The sequence below is a fragment of the Aulonocara sp. 'chitande type north' Nkhata Bay genome, linkage group LG17 (assembly GCF_057382095.1).
Source record: "Aulonocara sp. 'chitande type north' Nkhata Bay isolate Kocher_YH1m ecotype deep benthic linkage group LG17, A_spYH_male_GT1.1, whole genome shotgun sequence".
NCBI classification, from domain to species: domain Eukaryota; kingdom Metazoa; phylum Chordata; class Actinopteri; order Cichliformes; family Cichlidae; genus Aulonocara; species Aulonocara sp. 'chitande type north' Nkhata Bay.
The window spans coordinates 8,941,288-8,958,628 of record NC_141360.1 but is presented as its reverse complement, the minus strand read 5'-3'; the positions used below and the strand labels follow the sequence as shown (position 1 = coordinate 8,958,628).

General features: G+C 39.3%; 1 protein-coding gene across 1 annotated transcript in view; it reads right to left on the bottom strand.

The window, feature by feature from the left end:
- lrrc7 (leucine rich repeat containing 7) overlaps positions 1-17,341 on the bottom strand; it is a 154,864-nt gene that overhangs the window by 104,982 nt on the left and 32,541 nt on the right. The window contains exon 2 of the mRNA XM_086268044.1: positions 15,566-15,870. The gene's annotated coding sequence lies outside the window, so the exon portion shown is untranslated. The remainder of the gene's footprint in view (positions 1-15,565; positions 15,871-17,341) is intronic.

Below are 17,341 nucleotides of genomic sequence, written 5' to 3'. Positions count from 1 at the left end.
AAATTCTGCAGTTCTTCAGGTCGGAGCTATGTAGCCAGATCTTTATTTTTACTTTATGCAATTAAAGGAAAAAAGTGCTAAATAAAAGCAAATAAAAGTGCATGATAACTGTTTTTAAGTATAAATGAGGAAGGAGTTTTTAGGTTCAGTCTTTCTTAGACACATCCATCTACCCCAACCAAATCCCTGCCCACTAAAACCATCTTGCAGGACTTAAATTTACTGATCTTGCATTGAAATTTGTGTCTCACTGGCAAGGTGGTCAAGCATTGGCCTTGACAGTTTGCATATGACTGGAGAGCGTTAGCAGTTAGCCAACTGCCCTGTGTTGTCAGAAAATGTTCAAGTAATAATGCATCACTTTCTATTGTATTTTGATTGGAGGGAAGATTTAAAATTGGGCTTGCCCCATAGGATTATCTGGTTTCTAAGTGAGCCACAGCGCTCTTGGTAATAGCTGCTCTGCACAATCAGCAACTTTTGTGGCTCTAAAATGATGCCAAAGCAACACTTCCTGAAAATACAGATCCTCAACTGAGGCTTGAAGCAGAAGCAGAGGCAATATAAGAGAAAGACTTGGCACTCAAAGGATCCTGAAGTGAAATACATGGGAGAATTCTGCAACAGTGGAAGAAAAAAATTCAGCAAATCTTTTAAGCATTTCTGATTAGACTGGAAAGTGATTCTTTATATATATCTTTTTCTGTAGCGCTGGTGCCTTTTGGAGCATTTTCAATGCAATTACATGACAAATGATGTGACTTGCTGTGAAGTAATGTCCTAACATCCTGTCAAAGAAGTCTTTGCTCCATTGTCAATGAGTTAAATTCAAGAGTTTTATTTGTAAGTCATTTAGTACTAAAAAGTAATTGAGTTTGTGTAATGAACCCATTCAGTCCATTGTTAGAGCTTGCTAATCAAACTCACAAGTGTTGCAAGTTTTAACTGATAATTAAGCACTCCAACCTGTCCAAATATACTGAACTCATGGTTAAAAAGGGATAGTCCTATAGATTGTATATTAAAGATGGACATAACCACAGTTATAACACCCATTTATTAGTGAAGTCCTGTTTTTAAGCCTCATGCTAAGCAGTTTTCCTGTCACCATTATTGAAACCAGAAATCACAAACATGGGGTGGAGCTGACTGTAGCACTGAGGGTTACTGCACAGTCACATACTGTCAGTCACATAGTACGGTATATCCAACACTAATGACCATCTTGGTGTTTTGAAAACAGATGTGATGAGCAAGCCTGATACACACTGCTTTTCAAATTATTTGATTTGATTTGATATACCTTTATTAGTCCCACAAGGGGAAATTTCATAATGCAAAGGATATATGTTACTGACTTTCCTATATATTCAATTCAAATGACAGTCAGTGTACTTTTCAAGTCATCAACTGCACAATTCAAATTTTATTGAACAAACCTCCCATTGATAGCTGTGGTTTTGCACAAATAAAAAACCCCCTCAAAATGCACTGAGTTTTAAAACATTTTATTGGTTGTAATGAACTAAAAATGGTCATCCATCCATCCATCCATCCATCCATCAGGACCATCCAGGGTTGCACAGCCTTCCTCAGCTTGAAAATTACTCTTGATGTATTTCCGGGCCTACTGGAACCATTCCTGCTTGTGAGTATAGGTTAGATGGTGGCCGAATGGTAGGTTCATGCACAACTGCAAGCCTCTGGAGCATCCTACAGCTTGAGGTTTTCGGTACTACCAGCAGCTTCAAATACCTGCTTGCTGCTTTGTAATGGCATTTTAGCAGCTGTTCTGTGAATCTGATGAATTTGTCTGGCAGAAACCTTCATCTCTATGCCTTAGTCTGCACGAACCCGTCTGTGCTCTGACTCAGCCACAAGTTTCTTCATAGTACAATGATCACGTTTAAGTTTTCATATAATACCTAATGTTTTCAGACCTCTTCCAAGGTATTACACTATTCATCACATATCTGCAGCACAGACCCTTTTACTTTACCATATTACTTGAAACCTGTGGCATGCTTAATGATGTGGAACATCCTTCTTAACTAGTTTTCATTTTATTGGACTCATCCCCTTCCAAACTAATTATGACAGCTGTCTGAGATTGATATCAGTGATCCACAGAGCCGAGAGACATGAGTTTAACTGAACACAAAAACATTTATGACACTAAAATCTTATTTGCATAGTAATTTGGAACGCTTTCTAACTCGTAACAATGCCCATATTTTAGATCATGTACATTATGCTTAACTCAGTAACATCTGAAGCCAGAGCCCACAAATTCATCCAGAAAGCAGGGACTTGCCTCCTGTGGGCTACTAGGCGTTTACCCAGCTTCATCCATCTTTTCATTACAGTCTACAGGGAGTGCAGAATTATTAGGCAAGTTGTATTTTTGAGGAATAATTTTATTATTGAACAACAACCATGTTCTCAATGAACCCAAAAACCCATTAATATCAAAGCTGAATGTTTTTGGAAGTAGTTTTTAGTTTGTTTTTAGTTTTAGCTATTTTAGGGGGATATCTGTGTGTGCAGGTGACTATTACTGTGCATAATTATTAGGCAACTTAACAAAAAACAAATATATACCCATTTCAATTATTTATTTTTACCAGTGAAACCAATATAACATCTCCACATTCACAAATATACATTTCTGACATCCAAAAACAAAACAAACACAAATCAGCGACCAATATAGCCACCTTTCTTTGCAAGGACACTCAAAAGCCTGCCATCCATGGATTCTGTCAGTGTTTTGATCTGTTCACCATCAACATTGCGTGCAGCAGCAACCACAGCTCCCAGACACTGTTCAGAGAGGTGTACTGTTTTCCCTCCTTGTAAATCTCACATTTGATGATGGACCACAGGTTCTCAATGGGGTTCAGATCAGGTGAACAAGGAGGCCATGTCATTAGTTTTTCTTCTTTTATACCCTTTCTTGCCAGCCACGCTGTGGAGTACTTGGACGCGTGTGATGGAGCATTGTCCTGCATGAACATCATGTTTTTCTTGAAGGATGCAGACTTCTTCCTGTACCACTGCTTGAAGAAGGTGTCTTCCAGAAACTGGCAGTAGGACTGGGAGTTGAGCTTGACTCCATCCTCAACCCGAAAAGGCCCCACAAGCTCATCTTTGATGATACCAGCCCAAACCAGTGATGTTGCAGCTTGACTTTTCTCAGTTCATGGGCAGTTAATTTGCGCCTTGGTTTTTCCACACGCTTCTTGCAACCCTGTTGCCTATTTTGAATGAAACGCTTGATTGTTCAATGATCACGCTTCAGAAGCTTTGCAATTTTGAGACTGCTGCATCCCTCTGCAAGATATCTCACTATTTTTGACCTTTCTGAGCCTGTCAAGTCCTTCTTTTGACCCATTTTGCCAAAGGAAAGGAAGTTGCTTAATAATTATGCACACCTGATATGGTGTTGATGTCATTAGACCACACCCCTTCTTATTACAGAGTTGCACATCACCTAATATGCTTAATTGGTAGTAGGCTTTCGAGCCTATACAGCTTGGAGTAAGACAACATGCATTAAGAGGATGATGTGGACAAAATACTCATTTGCCTAATAATTCTGCACTCCCTGTATGTATGGATTACTAATTCACATGACCATCTACTTTGTTCATGTCATCGTAGGCTTTGTCACTCAAATATGAGCGTATTTATCACATAACTATAATATTTTGCCTTTTGCCTCTCTCTGGCATTTTTACTGCAATCCAGCATGTCATCATTCACTAGTGTAATTGCCATTTTCTAGTCTGAGAAACATGTCACACCTGTTTGACTTTCAGAGTCAGCCAGCTGTCCAGCGAATGGACAGGGTCCTGATGGACTGTGGTTAATGACAGACACGATCACAGTCAAAGATCAGGAACTCATCCTGTCATTGTAGTCTGCTCTTGTTTCATAGTCACCGTTTCTTCACTAATTTCCTTGTTTTCCTGTTATCTGTTTTGTGATTTTTTTTGCACTTTTTCCATTGTGTTTTTTTCACATTGTCAGCACAGAGCAAACAGAGTTAGATACAACAGAGAGAAGGAGGCCCACAGATGTAAGCCTTCAAGCTGAAGCAAATCTGTCTGTGTGTGCTAACAATGTTAGGTTAATTGGACTTTTGTCAAAAAATGTCTCTCGCACTGACCAGATTCAGTTAAAGGGATTTGTTGTAAACAGAAGAGAAGCTCTTTTCCGTATGTCTACATGTTTCTGGGATACTTCACCTTTGTTATGTTTGTCTTTCTGCTGGTACCTCTGCTATTCCTCTCCCTTCTGTATATTTAATGTGTACACCAAAAAACAGAGTCACATTAGCGCTGGATAGATAGCTAGATGGACGATGAATTTCTGGATTTGTTTCTCCTCCTCGCACTTTATCTCACACTTTCTGCCTCTCACTCTCTCCATGCCTCCTCTCCTTCTCACTTGCGTCAGCATTCTGCCTGCTGATGAATATATGAATGAGATTAAAACAGTGAAACACACACACACACACACACACACACAAATACATACTCTTTTCCCTCGCCAGCACATAGGTTCCTCCACACAGGGGCATAAGCATTTCACCGTTTAGACATTTTTTTCTGGTATGAGTCTCTTAAAGCCTCCATCGCTGTAGTTATTTTAGTTTACAATGACCTTAAACTGACAGCATTTATTTTAAGAAACATGCCGAGCGAAAGCCATTTAATGATGATGCAGCCTTCCACTCAGGAGACACAAGTGCTGTACTTTGATTTGTCACTTTAAATCAGCTCAGAGCAACTACAGCATGAAGTAAATGCTGCAGCTAACAAGCACTTTTTACAGTTTTTCTTTTTCTTTTTTAACGAGAATCTATCCTCCCGTGTTTACAATCAAGGTGGGGTGGTCTTGCTGCATGGAAAGCACACATTAGTTATGTGTATCATAAACTGTTTGTCAGACCCAAGAGGTATAAGTGGCTCTTAACTCCAGGACTCAGAGGGACAGATGAAGGATTAGAAACAAAGCTGGGGGATGGATAGAAGTAACAGATGAAAGCTTCAGGAGAAGTTCCAAAAAAAAGAAAGAGTAGGGAACTGCTGCGAGGCAAAAATGGATGAAGTGCAGGCCTTAAAGTTGGCCCACCCTCCTTTTGTATCTTTCGCATTGCTTGTCTTTCTTTTCTTCCTCAGTCTTTCTCTCACTTCACCATAGGCTCTCTGTTTCTATGGCGACCATTCCTGCCATCACAGAGGAAGGAAAAGATACCTGAGGATAGGAAGCGAAGACAGCTGAGGAGCAAACAAACAGATGAAGACGGATGGATGAATGCATTGAGTTCTAGACTTCAGACTGTGATAATAATAATACAACAATAATACAATGTGCTGACCAGATCAAAACAGGATAGCTGGAGATGAAAGGAAATGAGCACATTTGCTTTCTTCCGAGAGTTAAATGACAAGATAGACTTCAAGTCAGTCTAATAAATATCAGTAACATTAGTTTAAAAGGGTCACAGGCTACCATTTCATGAGGTAACAGGACGAATTTATTGGCCAGATATAATGACAAAACTTTTTGACTTTTATTAATAAATAAATTAATAAAATTCCTTTACTAAACCACAAATCTTAATAATTTAACAACTCCCTGTGTACCTATATAAGCTTATGTAACCATGCAACAGCTAACGCAAGCACTACACTGTCTCTACACAAGAGGTTCCTTTGAGTCTCTCTTTTTTTTTAAGTTGTTCTCATGCATGTCTAGTAGAACAGACACACTCCTACTTAAATCAATACAACTGTCTATCCCGTCTCTAAGTCTGACGTCCATTAGCCGCTTGCAGGTCCAAACTCCTCTTCAGGTCCAAAGTCAAATGAACACAGCAGCATCACTGAGAGTTAAAATCTAAATTCTTTCATCTTTAATAAAATGATCAGCGTTGCTGCTCTACCAGGGGTAACACTTAAGTTTAACATCCAGGCATCCATGAAAACAGAATTCATGAAATTTAACGGAGTTAGAAGTTAGCAGCGTGTTAGCTCGCTAGTTTCCACCTAAACATAATATAGCATGTTCAGACTGAGGGATTTCTGAAAAATTCAAACGTACAGCTCTGCTATTACTTCCGACATAAATGAAGACAGAAAACTAAACAGCAGTGACTTTTGTAGGGTTACTGAAGTTGGGCTAGCTGGTATATAATGATGTGCTACGTGATCGATAGCGACACAGCTATGTTAACATAACATAAACACAGTGAAGCTGGAGGATGAACGCTAACTTTTTTCAGCTTGATAAAAGTTAACGTGAGGGTTCCCGATGGTTAGAGACAAATGCAATCGCATGGCAGGATGCTGTAAACTGACCAAGCTTCAGTCAGGAGAACAACTGAGATAATCCATCCACAATATGAGGTTAGTATTTAATATACTGCTGCTGCATGGGGTGGGCTTTAGTTACATTGTAAGGTTTTAAAAATGAGCTTTAAAACATGCTGTTGATGAATAGTTGTAATAAAAACCGAGAGAGGCTGACAGTGATCACTGCCTTTTCTAGGGGCTTGTTCAGATAAAACAGAACAAGACACAAAGCATTAAAAACCCGGATAAAACCCATGACAAAATTATTTCATCATAAATAACTCAGTTGTGGTTTTTAAACCACAGGTGAAATATTACGGACAAGAAAGATAACCAAGGACTCCTAATCATCCTAACACTGATAAAGCAGCAGCATACCATCATTTCTACTAAAAGAACAATGTTGGGGTCATATCAGAAATTGAATTGGCTCAACAGACACAAAGTATGTGCTCCTTTGCCACGAATGATTAACAACACTGAGTGCAATTTTTGTTAATGCATCATAATTTGCTAATTTATGGCATACTGTAATATTTTGCAGAACCCTTAGCAATAGCTCCAGGAGTTCTGGGACTACTTTGAGAACAACTGGTCCAGCTTAATCTAAAAAATCTCAGAAAAAAGTGACAAAGTGGTTTGAAAAATACCTGTGGGGATAAACGACCCTGTGTTGTTGAAATGCCGTTTAATAAAAAGAGTCTGGACCGTCAGGAGACATGTACATTAAATTAGCTATCTTTATTTTATGGCTATTTTCTTTGACTTCTTGCAAACTGATGTTAAAATAACTTTAGCAAACTAAGTGATTATCGTTGATATTCTACATTTTAAGTCACTGGCAGGACTCTATGTTTTTTCTTCACTGATGCTCATAAAACTCTCTAAAAATGAATCTGGCCAAACTCCCAAATATATGTGGACCAAAAAAGAAAAACTTCCAGCAGGGAGCTTTCCAAATGGCTCCAACTCCCCACACTTTAGCCAAAGAGGGAATTCCCCAAATGATCCATGTTTAGAAGGTAGCCGTGATTGCTTTTCACTCTCTCACTCTAATTTATACTCCAGGACATCTCTACAGCTGATTATTTATTCACCTGCATAGCTCTCTTTTTAGTCCATCCCTGCAAGTGTTTTCTAATGTTACTCAGCAGCAACAATATGTTAATGTGATAATGCTCAGGCTAAGTGCATGATCACATTATCTTAATCATAGTGTGATAACAGTGGCTACGCCTTAAGCATGTTCTTGCCTCAGTCGAATCACGGCCATATGAGTTGTGCTGCTGTAAGTGCTGCCATTTAACACACATGAACACCTGCAGTGTTTCATGTCACTGCGCTGTGCAATTAACCTGTGTCGCTTTAAGGAAAGAGTGATATATGTATCCTCATATTACGTGGAGTGACGCATGCAAGTTAGTAAAGGCCGGCGACACTGCGTCACACACACACACACACACACACACACACACAACGTGCCTCATTCTCTTCACGTGATACAGCAAACACATCCTGCCAATTTGGCAGTCTATTTAAGCTGCAACTTTTCCCATCTCACCCTCTGATGTGTCAGCGCTGCTGCGGCCCTGCATCGCTGCCAAGTGGCAACCTCAAGTGCAGAAAAATTAAGCCAGGCATCAGAAGTTGCAGTTCATATAGCAGCCACTTGAGGGTGGCTCAAAAAATGTTTGGTTTTTTTTCATATAGAATCACATATTAAATGTGAGACTATGCAACAAAACCTAGTATGAAAAACACATTGCTCTCTTAAGGCAATTTCCCCCTTCATACAACAGTTGTACTTTTTTGGGGGGATACTGGACGAGTGGATATCTATCTCATGACCACATGTTTGAACCACTGAACGGGGACATCTCCAAAGTACTGAGGCCTTTTGGAGTACTTTTTATGGAGTGTGAGGTTCAGCCTATCCAAGATGATTTTTGTATCTTAGTAGCCTTAGAACTTAGAACTCCATCCTCTTTTCCAAATATGGCCACTTCTAACTCCAAAAAAAAAGAAAAGAAAAACAATATAGTATATGCCACCAATAGAGCCTTAAAATGCAGAGCCCAAAACCAATAGGTGAAGTCATAGTTTATATATACAGTATTGCCTTCAACCCTCTAATCCAGGGGTGTCAAAGTCCAGGCCTCGAGGGCCGGTGTCCTGCAGGTTTTAGATATCAACCCTGGGCCAACACACCTGAATCAAATGATTAGTTCATTACCAGGCTTCTGGAGAACTTCAAGACATGTTGAGGAGGTAATTTAACCATTCAAATCAGCCTTGTTGGATCAAGGACACATCTAAAACCTGCAGGACAACGGCCCTCGAGGCCTGGAGTTTGAGACCCCTGACCCTAAGCAGTGGTAGGTAAGTCCAGGCCTCGAGGGCCGGTGTCTTGCAGGTTTTAGATGTGTCCTTGATCCAACACAGCTGATTCAAATGGTGCTTTTGGAACTTTGATGCAAAATTATGCTGCTGCGATAAATCAATCAATTCAAATGTGAGCTTCCTAAAATGTTTAAATGAATTTATTCTAAATTAAACAGCCCTTTAACATCACACACTGCAAAAAATCTATTAAGGATAGCCATCATAATGATGAGTAACCTCTCATACTCACATCTTTATGAGCTTTAAAATAATGAAGCAAATCATGACTTGTCTTTTCAGAGCAGCTCATCTGTTGGCACACACAGGCCCATGCACAGTATTTTTTTTGTTGTTGCTATATTCGAAGCAGTCAGTCATGAATCGCGCTATCACATCAAATTATTTTGTGCCTCTGCAGCAGATTGAGCGCGATTTGCCGATTGTTACTTTACAGCTTGATTGACGTTGCATTCAGCAACACTCTTTCTGTCTCGGAGAAACTCTAAATTGCTTTCTTAAGTGAGATCAAGAAAGGATTTTCTCATTCGGATATTCCTGTAATGTGGCCCCAGGAGTGAGTCGCGCAGGAGTTGTTCACAAAAGCCATTAACTCAGTTCAGTTCAGCTCAGCCTGAAGATTCAGTCTCACGGGATTCATTTGCAACTGCTTCAATAACTGTGGACTTGCCCAACTGTTCTCTGTTGCGCTACCATCCAAATTATGGCATGTGTTGCAAATAAAGGGAGCCATTTTAAATCGCAGATTAAAAAAATACAAACAGGAGTCCTGCTAAGATCATTTTGCATACACACACCTTCATATTAAGCCTCGAAACAGTCTAATCTAAATTATTAACATTTTTGCATGTGTATCATGGTACACGAAGTACACCCTTCTCTCTGTATTAATTACAGCTCCCTCATGTCAGTGAGTCCCCCACTGAGTCTGTTGAGGACTCAGCAAGAAAAAACGTAGTTCTCAAGGGATAACACAGGAGTGTGTTTGTGTACACTTTTGAACCCACCCCCAAAAAACAGCCACTGATGCAGTTAATTATATCATAGCCTGCAGATGTAGCAGGCTGGTTAAAGCACAGTTGATATAAAGGTTATTTACACACCTTTAATCGCACTCCTCTCTGCAGGATTTCGCTTCTTGTTCTTTGAATGTTATTTGAGTGATGACTCAAACATTTCTTGAGAATCACATTATGTTGGAAAATCCTTTTGAGAGTGAAATAAGCTAAAAAGAGAAGGTTTTCTTTAGCAACTACTTCTCTCAATTAAGCTTATTGAATTTAGGGCAATGACGGCCTTTGAGGAAGCACCTGGCAACACTGGGAAGGAAAAACTCTCTTTTAACAGGAAGAAACCTCCAGCCGGGAGGAGATAGAGATCTAATGAGATGTGGTTACTACACCACCTCAGTGACTCCAAGACTATCAAGGTAGCAGGGAATAACTAATAAAGTTCAAACTAGAGCAGGGCGATATGGCCAAAAATATTTATCACGATATATATTTGAAAATTTGCGATAACGATATAACCGACGATATAATTGATGCGAGACAAAATACAACTCCACAACATTACTAGCGCAAAAAGACAACCTTCCATTTATTTTCACTTAAACAAGAAGCTGGTTTTTATGTACATTAAAGCTTTATAAAAATGTAACAGTGCAAATGCAAATTCCTTGCTGAAAGTTTAACCAAAAGGCATTTCCAGTAGAAATGGGCTGACATATCCTGAGCATAACCATGTATAATATCCACTGAAGTTAAAAAGAGGTGCTTTGCAACATTAAACTGCAGTGTGCAGTACGTATTTTTCGCACCATAAGGTGCACGGGATTATAAGGCACATTAAGCGAAACAAAGCAGTCAGATAAATCAAACTCATTCTTCTTGCTTCCTCCACTTCTGTACCATTGATTCATTAATGTTGAATTCTCTGGCAGCTGCTCTATTCCCATGTTGTTGCAGTATATTAATGACTAACCTCGTATTGTGGATGGATTATCTCAGTTGTTCTCCTGACTGAAGTTTGGTCCGTTTACAGTATCCTGCCATGCGATTGCATTTGTCTCTAACCATGAAGAACCTTCACGTTAACTTTTATAAGTGGAAAAGTGTTAGTGTTCGTCCTCCAGCTTCACTGTTTATGTTATGCTAACATAGCTGTGTCGCTAGCGATCACGTAGCACATCATTATATACCAGCTAGCCCAACTTCAGTAACCCTACAAACGTCACTGCTGTTTAGTTTCCTGTCTTCATTTATGTTGGAAGTGATAGCAGAGCTGTACGTTTGATTTTTTTCAGAAATCTCTCCGTCAGAACATGCTATATCATGCTTAGGTAACTAGCGAAACTAGCGAGCTAACTTCCGCTAGCTTCCTGCTAACTTCTAACTCCGTTAAATGTAATAACTTTTGTTTTCATGGATGCCTGGAAGTTAAACTTACCAGGTTAGGGGTTAGGGTGTAACTATACACCTGGTAAAGCAGCAATGCTGATCGTTTTATTAAAGATGAAAGAATTTGGACAGTTTTTAACTCTAAGTGATGCTGCAGTGTTGTTTGACCTGAAGTATACGGAGTTTAGGACCCAGATTACTCCCAGATTTAAGAGCGTCTTAGTCCGACAAATATGACAATAACAACGGCCGCTTGCATGTTCTGCAAAAAAATGTGCTTTGTTGTGTATCTGACGGACAAACACCAAACCAGTTCCACATCACTGAAGTTGCACCATTTTTACAAACCAATTCTGGTTCATCTGTTTCACTCAACAATCGGCCATGTGCGTATGAAAACAAAGGCACTGCGCATGCGCGTTTTACTCCCATTCTATCGCGATATTTCATTTTCCTATCGTTGCCTAACATTATACCGGTATTACCGTGAACGGTATAATATGGCCCAGCCCTAGTTCAAACCAAGAAATATATTCGAGTTTGCATGAAAAAATGGCTTCAGACAGTCAAGAGACTGCCTTCATGGGCATTGCCATCAAGTCATATGTGGATTTAACATGTATGCACATTCATATCTCAGAGCTTAGATGGCATTTGTAATGACTGCCATGTAGCTCTAAATACAACACATATAGTCACTGTTAAAGGAAAGTGTGCATTCTTTAAATTTTAAGGCTTTATATAACAGGACATAATCTAATCTGGTCCTTAGCGGGTCTTAAAATTAGGTAAATGAAACCTTGGCTGAACTACCAATCCTGCCATATTACACTATGCCATTATGTATTGAATAAAAGCAAACCCAAGATATTGCACTAGTGTGTATGAAAAGTAAGTACAGCCTTACTGCCTTACTCTTCTTCCATGGGAAGGTGATGATAATCAAAAGGACTTGATTATTGATCAGCAGCAAGTGTGAGCACCTTATTAAAAATAAGTTATGGCAGTTTGCTTGTCTGGAGCATTGAGTGTGTGTTTAACCCATTTCCAAGGAGGAAAGACATAAGCAATTAATGCAATTGTTGGTTACTGATATTCCCAGAAATTCACACCTAACCATGAAATGCTCAGAGAACCTGAACCCCCCCCCCCCAAAACTGCATCTTTACAGGGACTTTACAGGGCTCAGTCAGCATGTTAAAAGTTAACAGTCATTATGGTACCATTATAAAAGCACTGAACAGGTATGGCTTGTTTGGAAGCATTGCCAGGAGAAAGCCTCTTCTTTTGCAAAGTTGCATCAGAGCAAACCACAAATACTTCTGGAACAAGGCATTTCGGAAAGACAGAAACAAAGTTTGGCGATGAAAAGCAAACACTGCATATCAGCACAAACACTTAATACCAATTGTCACGGTGGTGATGATTTAGGCTAATTTTGCAGCCACAAGTTCCGGGCACCTTGCACTCACTGAGTTGAACATGAACTCATCTTTACACCAAAGTACTCTCGAGTCAAATATGAGGCCAGCTAAAGCTTGGCCAAACTTGGATCATGAAACAGGACAATGATCCCAAGCACAGCAGCATATCTAAAACAGAATGGCTGAAAAAACAAAAGAATTTAGGTGATACAACGGTCCAGTTAAAGCCCGGACCTCAACCTGATTGAAATATTGTGGAAAACCGTGCACAAATAACTGCCCCCCTTTGGTTTTGTGTTAATTTTTCTTTTACATTTAGCATTTTTAACACTTGCCTGACACTCACTGCCCTGTCCACTCCCCCATTGCAGTCAATTTATCTATTTATTTATTTTGTAAAGGGCTATGTTGCCATTTTGAGAAGTAAAATCAATCTGTGTCATTTGAAGAGTGAGATGCGAAGCCTGATGCCACTCAGTCAATGCATTAATCTGCTGAAACTTTGGTAAGCCTGATATAGCTGGTGAAACATTAATCTGACTTAAGCACACATTCTTGTATTTGGCTTTTGTCCATCAACAAATTGTAAAAGTTCCAGAAACTCCAAACTGACCTTTTTACATTTCTCTTTGTGTGCAGATTAAACATGTGGCTGACATCTCCAAAACCGCAATGAGCACCTAGATCAGGATTGATAGATGGGTCTGAGATGCCATCTAGTGATTCTGATAGGACCACCCCAGTAAAACTACACCCTCCATTTCTTGATTCAGTGAACAGGGATTAGTAGGCAGGGTTCCCATGGCAACACCAGATGGACAGAAAATACAGAGCGAGGGAGTGACAGAGACGAGAAGAAGAAGAAGAGAAAGGAAAGTCACAGGGAGAAAAACACAATGAAACTTCAACTTTAGGTTGGCCCTTGTACACCCACACAAACACCCACTGAGAAATACACACACACACACACAGAACCAAGGGTGGTATCATGACACAAAGGTCACATTTTAATGGTTTACTCTGTTTTTAATATGTTGTTGGAAGCCAGGAATCCATTAAGCTGCACCAATTCCGATTGTTTAACTGAGGCTTATTTAGCTATCTAAGCAATTTGCTCCAATCCAATGAATATCAGAAGGACTCGAGGAGAAGAAGTGTGAATGAATCACTCGTTCAGAGAACTGATGACTGAAAGGTCTGTTCATCAGATGTGTAACATAATCCAGATATTTTGTTTGATATTATTAAAATGGCAGCTGTCGTGTCATTGAAATGAAGGTCTACATTTGGAGAATTATAAATTCTTTACGTTTTAGTGTAAACCCAATAAGGGTTACGTGCAAAACATATATGTCACCTATTGTGTTGTTTGTTAACAACAACAGCAAAAAAAGTATACTTTACAACTTTAAGTACACTCATTAGTTTTATTGTGTTTCATTGTTCCTTAAATTAATACAGTTTTTGCAGTTTTGCTTTAACTGCTCAGGGATTACAACTATTTTTACCCAAGTGCCCCATTTTTAAATTTAGAGGAAGTTATTGGACATCATTTTAAAAAAAGGAATTATTTTTGTAACAAGAAGTCTAGAAGCCATGGACATCACCAAATGCTGTTTCCTCCCTTTTAGACTTGTAGTCAAGACCGCCTAAACCAAGACTAAGACAATACCAAGACCAGAGGGTATCGAGACCAAGACAAGACCGAGACCAAGACAAGACCGAGACCAAGACGAGACCAAGACAGACCGAGTCAAGACCAAGACCAAGACCAAGACAAAAAAGTCTTTAAACTGCAGCCTCACCCTCTCTGTTTTTCACATAATGATATTATCCTATATCCTCGCATGTGATTGGCCACAATATGGAGGGATTGGAGCATAGATGAACCACTGTGTGAGAGCTGAGCAGCGAAAGGAAATGAAGTGAGGAGTTGACTCTTCTGATTCACTACAAAGCACTCTCTAAGCACAGCTCTTAGAGCTGATGCTTTTGCGCATGACACATTATCGAACGTTACGTTGTGTGTCATGGATACTGTTGACTCCAAATCTCCCGACGACTATATCGATCTGAGACAGCAAGACCTAAACAAGACCGAGGGATCCGAGACCAAGACAAGACCAAGACCACGTAAAAGTGGTCTTGAGACCGGTCTCGAGACATCCAACTCTACTCCCTTTAGATACTCTGCTAGGCCTTCACTGCAGCTACCTTCAGTTGCTGCTTCTTTGTAGGTCTTTCTGCATTTAGTTTTATCTTCAGTAACCGGAAGGTGTTTTATCTCATTTCTTTTCATCCGAGAAACTTGTGTTGGACTATGAAGTGCAAGTGTATTAAGTTTTGAAGCATATGGCTGAATATGAGCAAAGGGTACAGCCCTGTGCACTTTAATGTTCATCCTACTACTTCTATCACCATCATCAATTAAAATCTAGTGGCCTGTTTCCACTGGCAGGCATACATGCCTGTGTCATAACATTGCCTCCATGAAATTTGACAGATGATGTGGTATGCTTCAGATCATGTTTCTTCCTTTTTCTGTACTTTTATCTTCCCATCTTTCTGGTACAAACTTTATCTTTCTTTCATTAGTCTAGAAATTTTTGAAAAGCTGGGCAGCCTTGCTTTAGATGTTTTCTGGCAAAGTGTAGTCTGGCCTACATGTTCTTGAGTGTAACCAGTGGTTTGCACTTTCCTGTAAACCCTCTGAATGTGTATTCATAAAGGCATTCTTGATTATAGACCTTAATAATGATATGCCTCCAACTTGACTTGGCTGGAAGTTGCTGTACATCATGGTCTTTGTTTAAAAGTTCTGATGACAATACAATGGCTCATGTGACAAAACAAATGCCATCCACCGGCTGCTTCTCTTTTAGAGTTGCCCAAGCAACCTGTGTGCTCCTCCTCTCCGACCAGTCCGACCCAATCAAGGACAAAGATGAAAAGCTGCTGCACTGACAAATGCAATTCCTACCTGTTCTATGGGCCAATGATGTTTCAGGTGCCGCTGCAAGAGGTGTTGGTCTGTCTATCAGTCTCCCTGGATATTAGTGGTGGGTGGAGCTTATATCCCCGGGTGATGGCCTGTGGTTGGTCAGCTTCATCTCTGCTTCCTTATAACTCCACCCACTGGGCCTCCACAAGGCTTTTCGGGTACCACACTCTGCTGAACATGTTTGTGTTTGTCGTTCTGTTGAGCTGTTTCTCAGTTTTTGTTAAGCTCCTCGTCTGTCCGTCTGTCAGAGCTGATTCTTCTTGTGTCGTCTTCATACAGTTTTCCTATGTGAACAGAAAAAAAGAAAATGGTTTTTGAAGTGAAGTAGCTAATTGTTCATACCTCTACACCTGCCAAATGCAACCTCCGGGGGCAGTGTTGGGCAACACAACAATTTTAATGTCATGGTCATATGTTCCACTACAGCTCATATTGGCCCATAAAGCGTAGATGACCCCTTATTCTGACCCACACAAACACAAACGATCAGAGGACCAACAGGAAATCAGCTTGCTTATTGAATTTAAGTCTATAATAAACATGCTCTCCACAGACCACAGCAATGCTCATGCTCTATGGGCACACAAATAAGAGGATCCTGGCTGAAACATGACAGTCATGCTCTAATTAATTCAAAAAGTTTGGGGAATCAACAAATACAAATGTTATTTTCTTTAAAGTTTAACTTTTGCTAATTTCCCCTTCAATGTCATCATCTCATTCATTTCAGGATCACCTTCAGCTGCTATTTTTATATCGCTCCCTAGAAATAATGTTAGGACCACTTGGATCTTTTAAAAAATGACAAAGCTTTTATGTGAGAATATGGTCATTGGATATGACCAAGAGTTTCCAACAGATTTCAGTCCAAGAGTCCACAGTTGGACCCTCAAAGTCAAAGATGACAGTGGCCAGATGAAGGTGGCCACATTTAAACCAGGACGCCTCATAGTACCAAATTATCAAGCCTGCACCAGTGTGCGCTGTAGAGAGAATGAATCAAGCAGGGATGGACATGTGTACCACAACACAATGTTTTAAATTAATGATAAAAAATTGCAGATTTATCGCCTACATTCTTAGAAGTTTTTGAAAAAGTATTTAAAAAATGTCAGACCTAGGCAGACAGAAGCAGCTGAAGCCATTATCTTGGATTTAATTAGCAAAAATGACAAAAATAATAACTGTTGTTAGCTTATTTTATCAGTATTTAAAAGTATATGCACTATCTTTACATGACACATCATTTATATACTGTGTTCTTATGTTTTAAATAACAATTTGTTTGTATAACAAGCTGCTAATATTTGCCTATGTAGTATTATCTCATTTGTCATACTCAAGTCCTGAAAGTGGATTAAAAACAAAAAATGAAGAAAAACCCAACAATGATAAAGTAAAACTGTTTCTTTACCACATTGCAACCTTTGTATTACATAGAGAAAAGATTTTCTTCTATATGTGTATGAAAAATGCCACAATTACAATAAAAAACAATAAAAAACACAAATAATGTATTATATTCAATATTCAATAAAATAATATACTGAATTTTAATTCATATATTATTTAAAACCCCCTGAATGACACGGATCTATGGTACACTTTGTGTTTGCTCTAACTCAAAATGCTATTTCAGTTGTCACTTAAAAAACATAGTGGATCTTTTATCTACATTAACACAATCATTTAGGCTGCGCATAAAATCTCAATGTGACAATGCTGGGATGGTGTTTTGTCAGATCTCTGGTATAA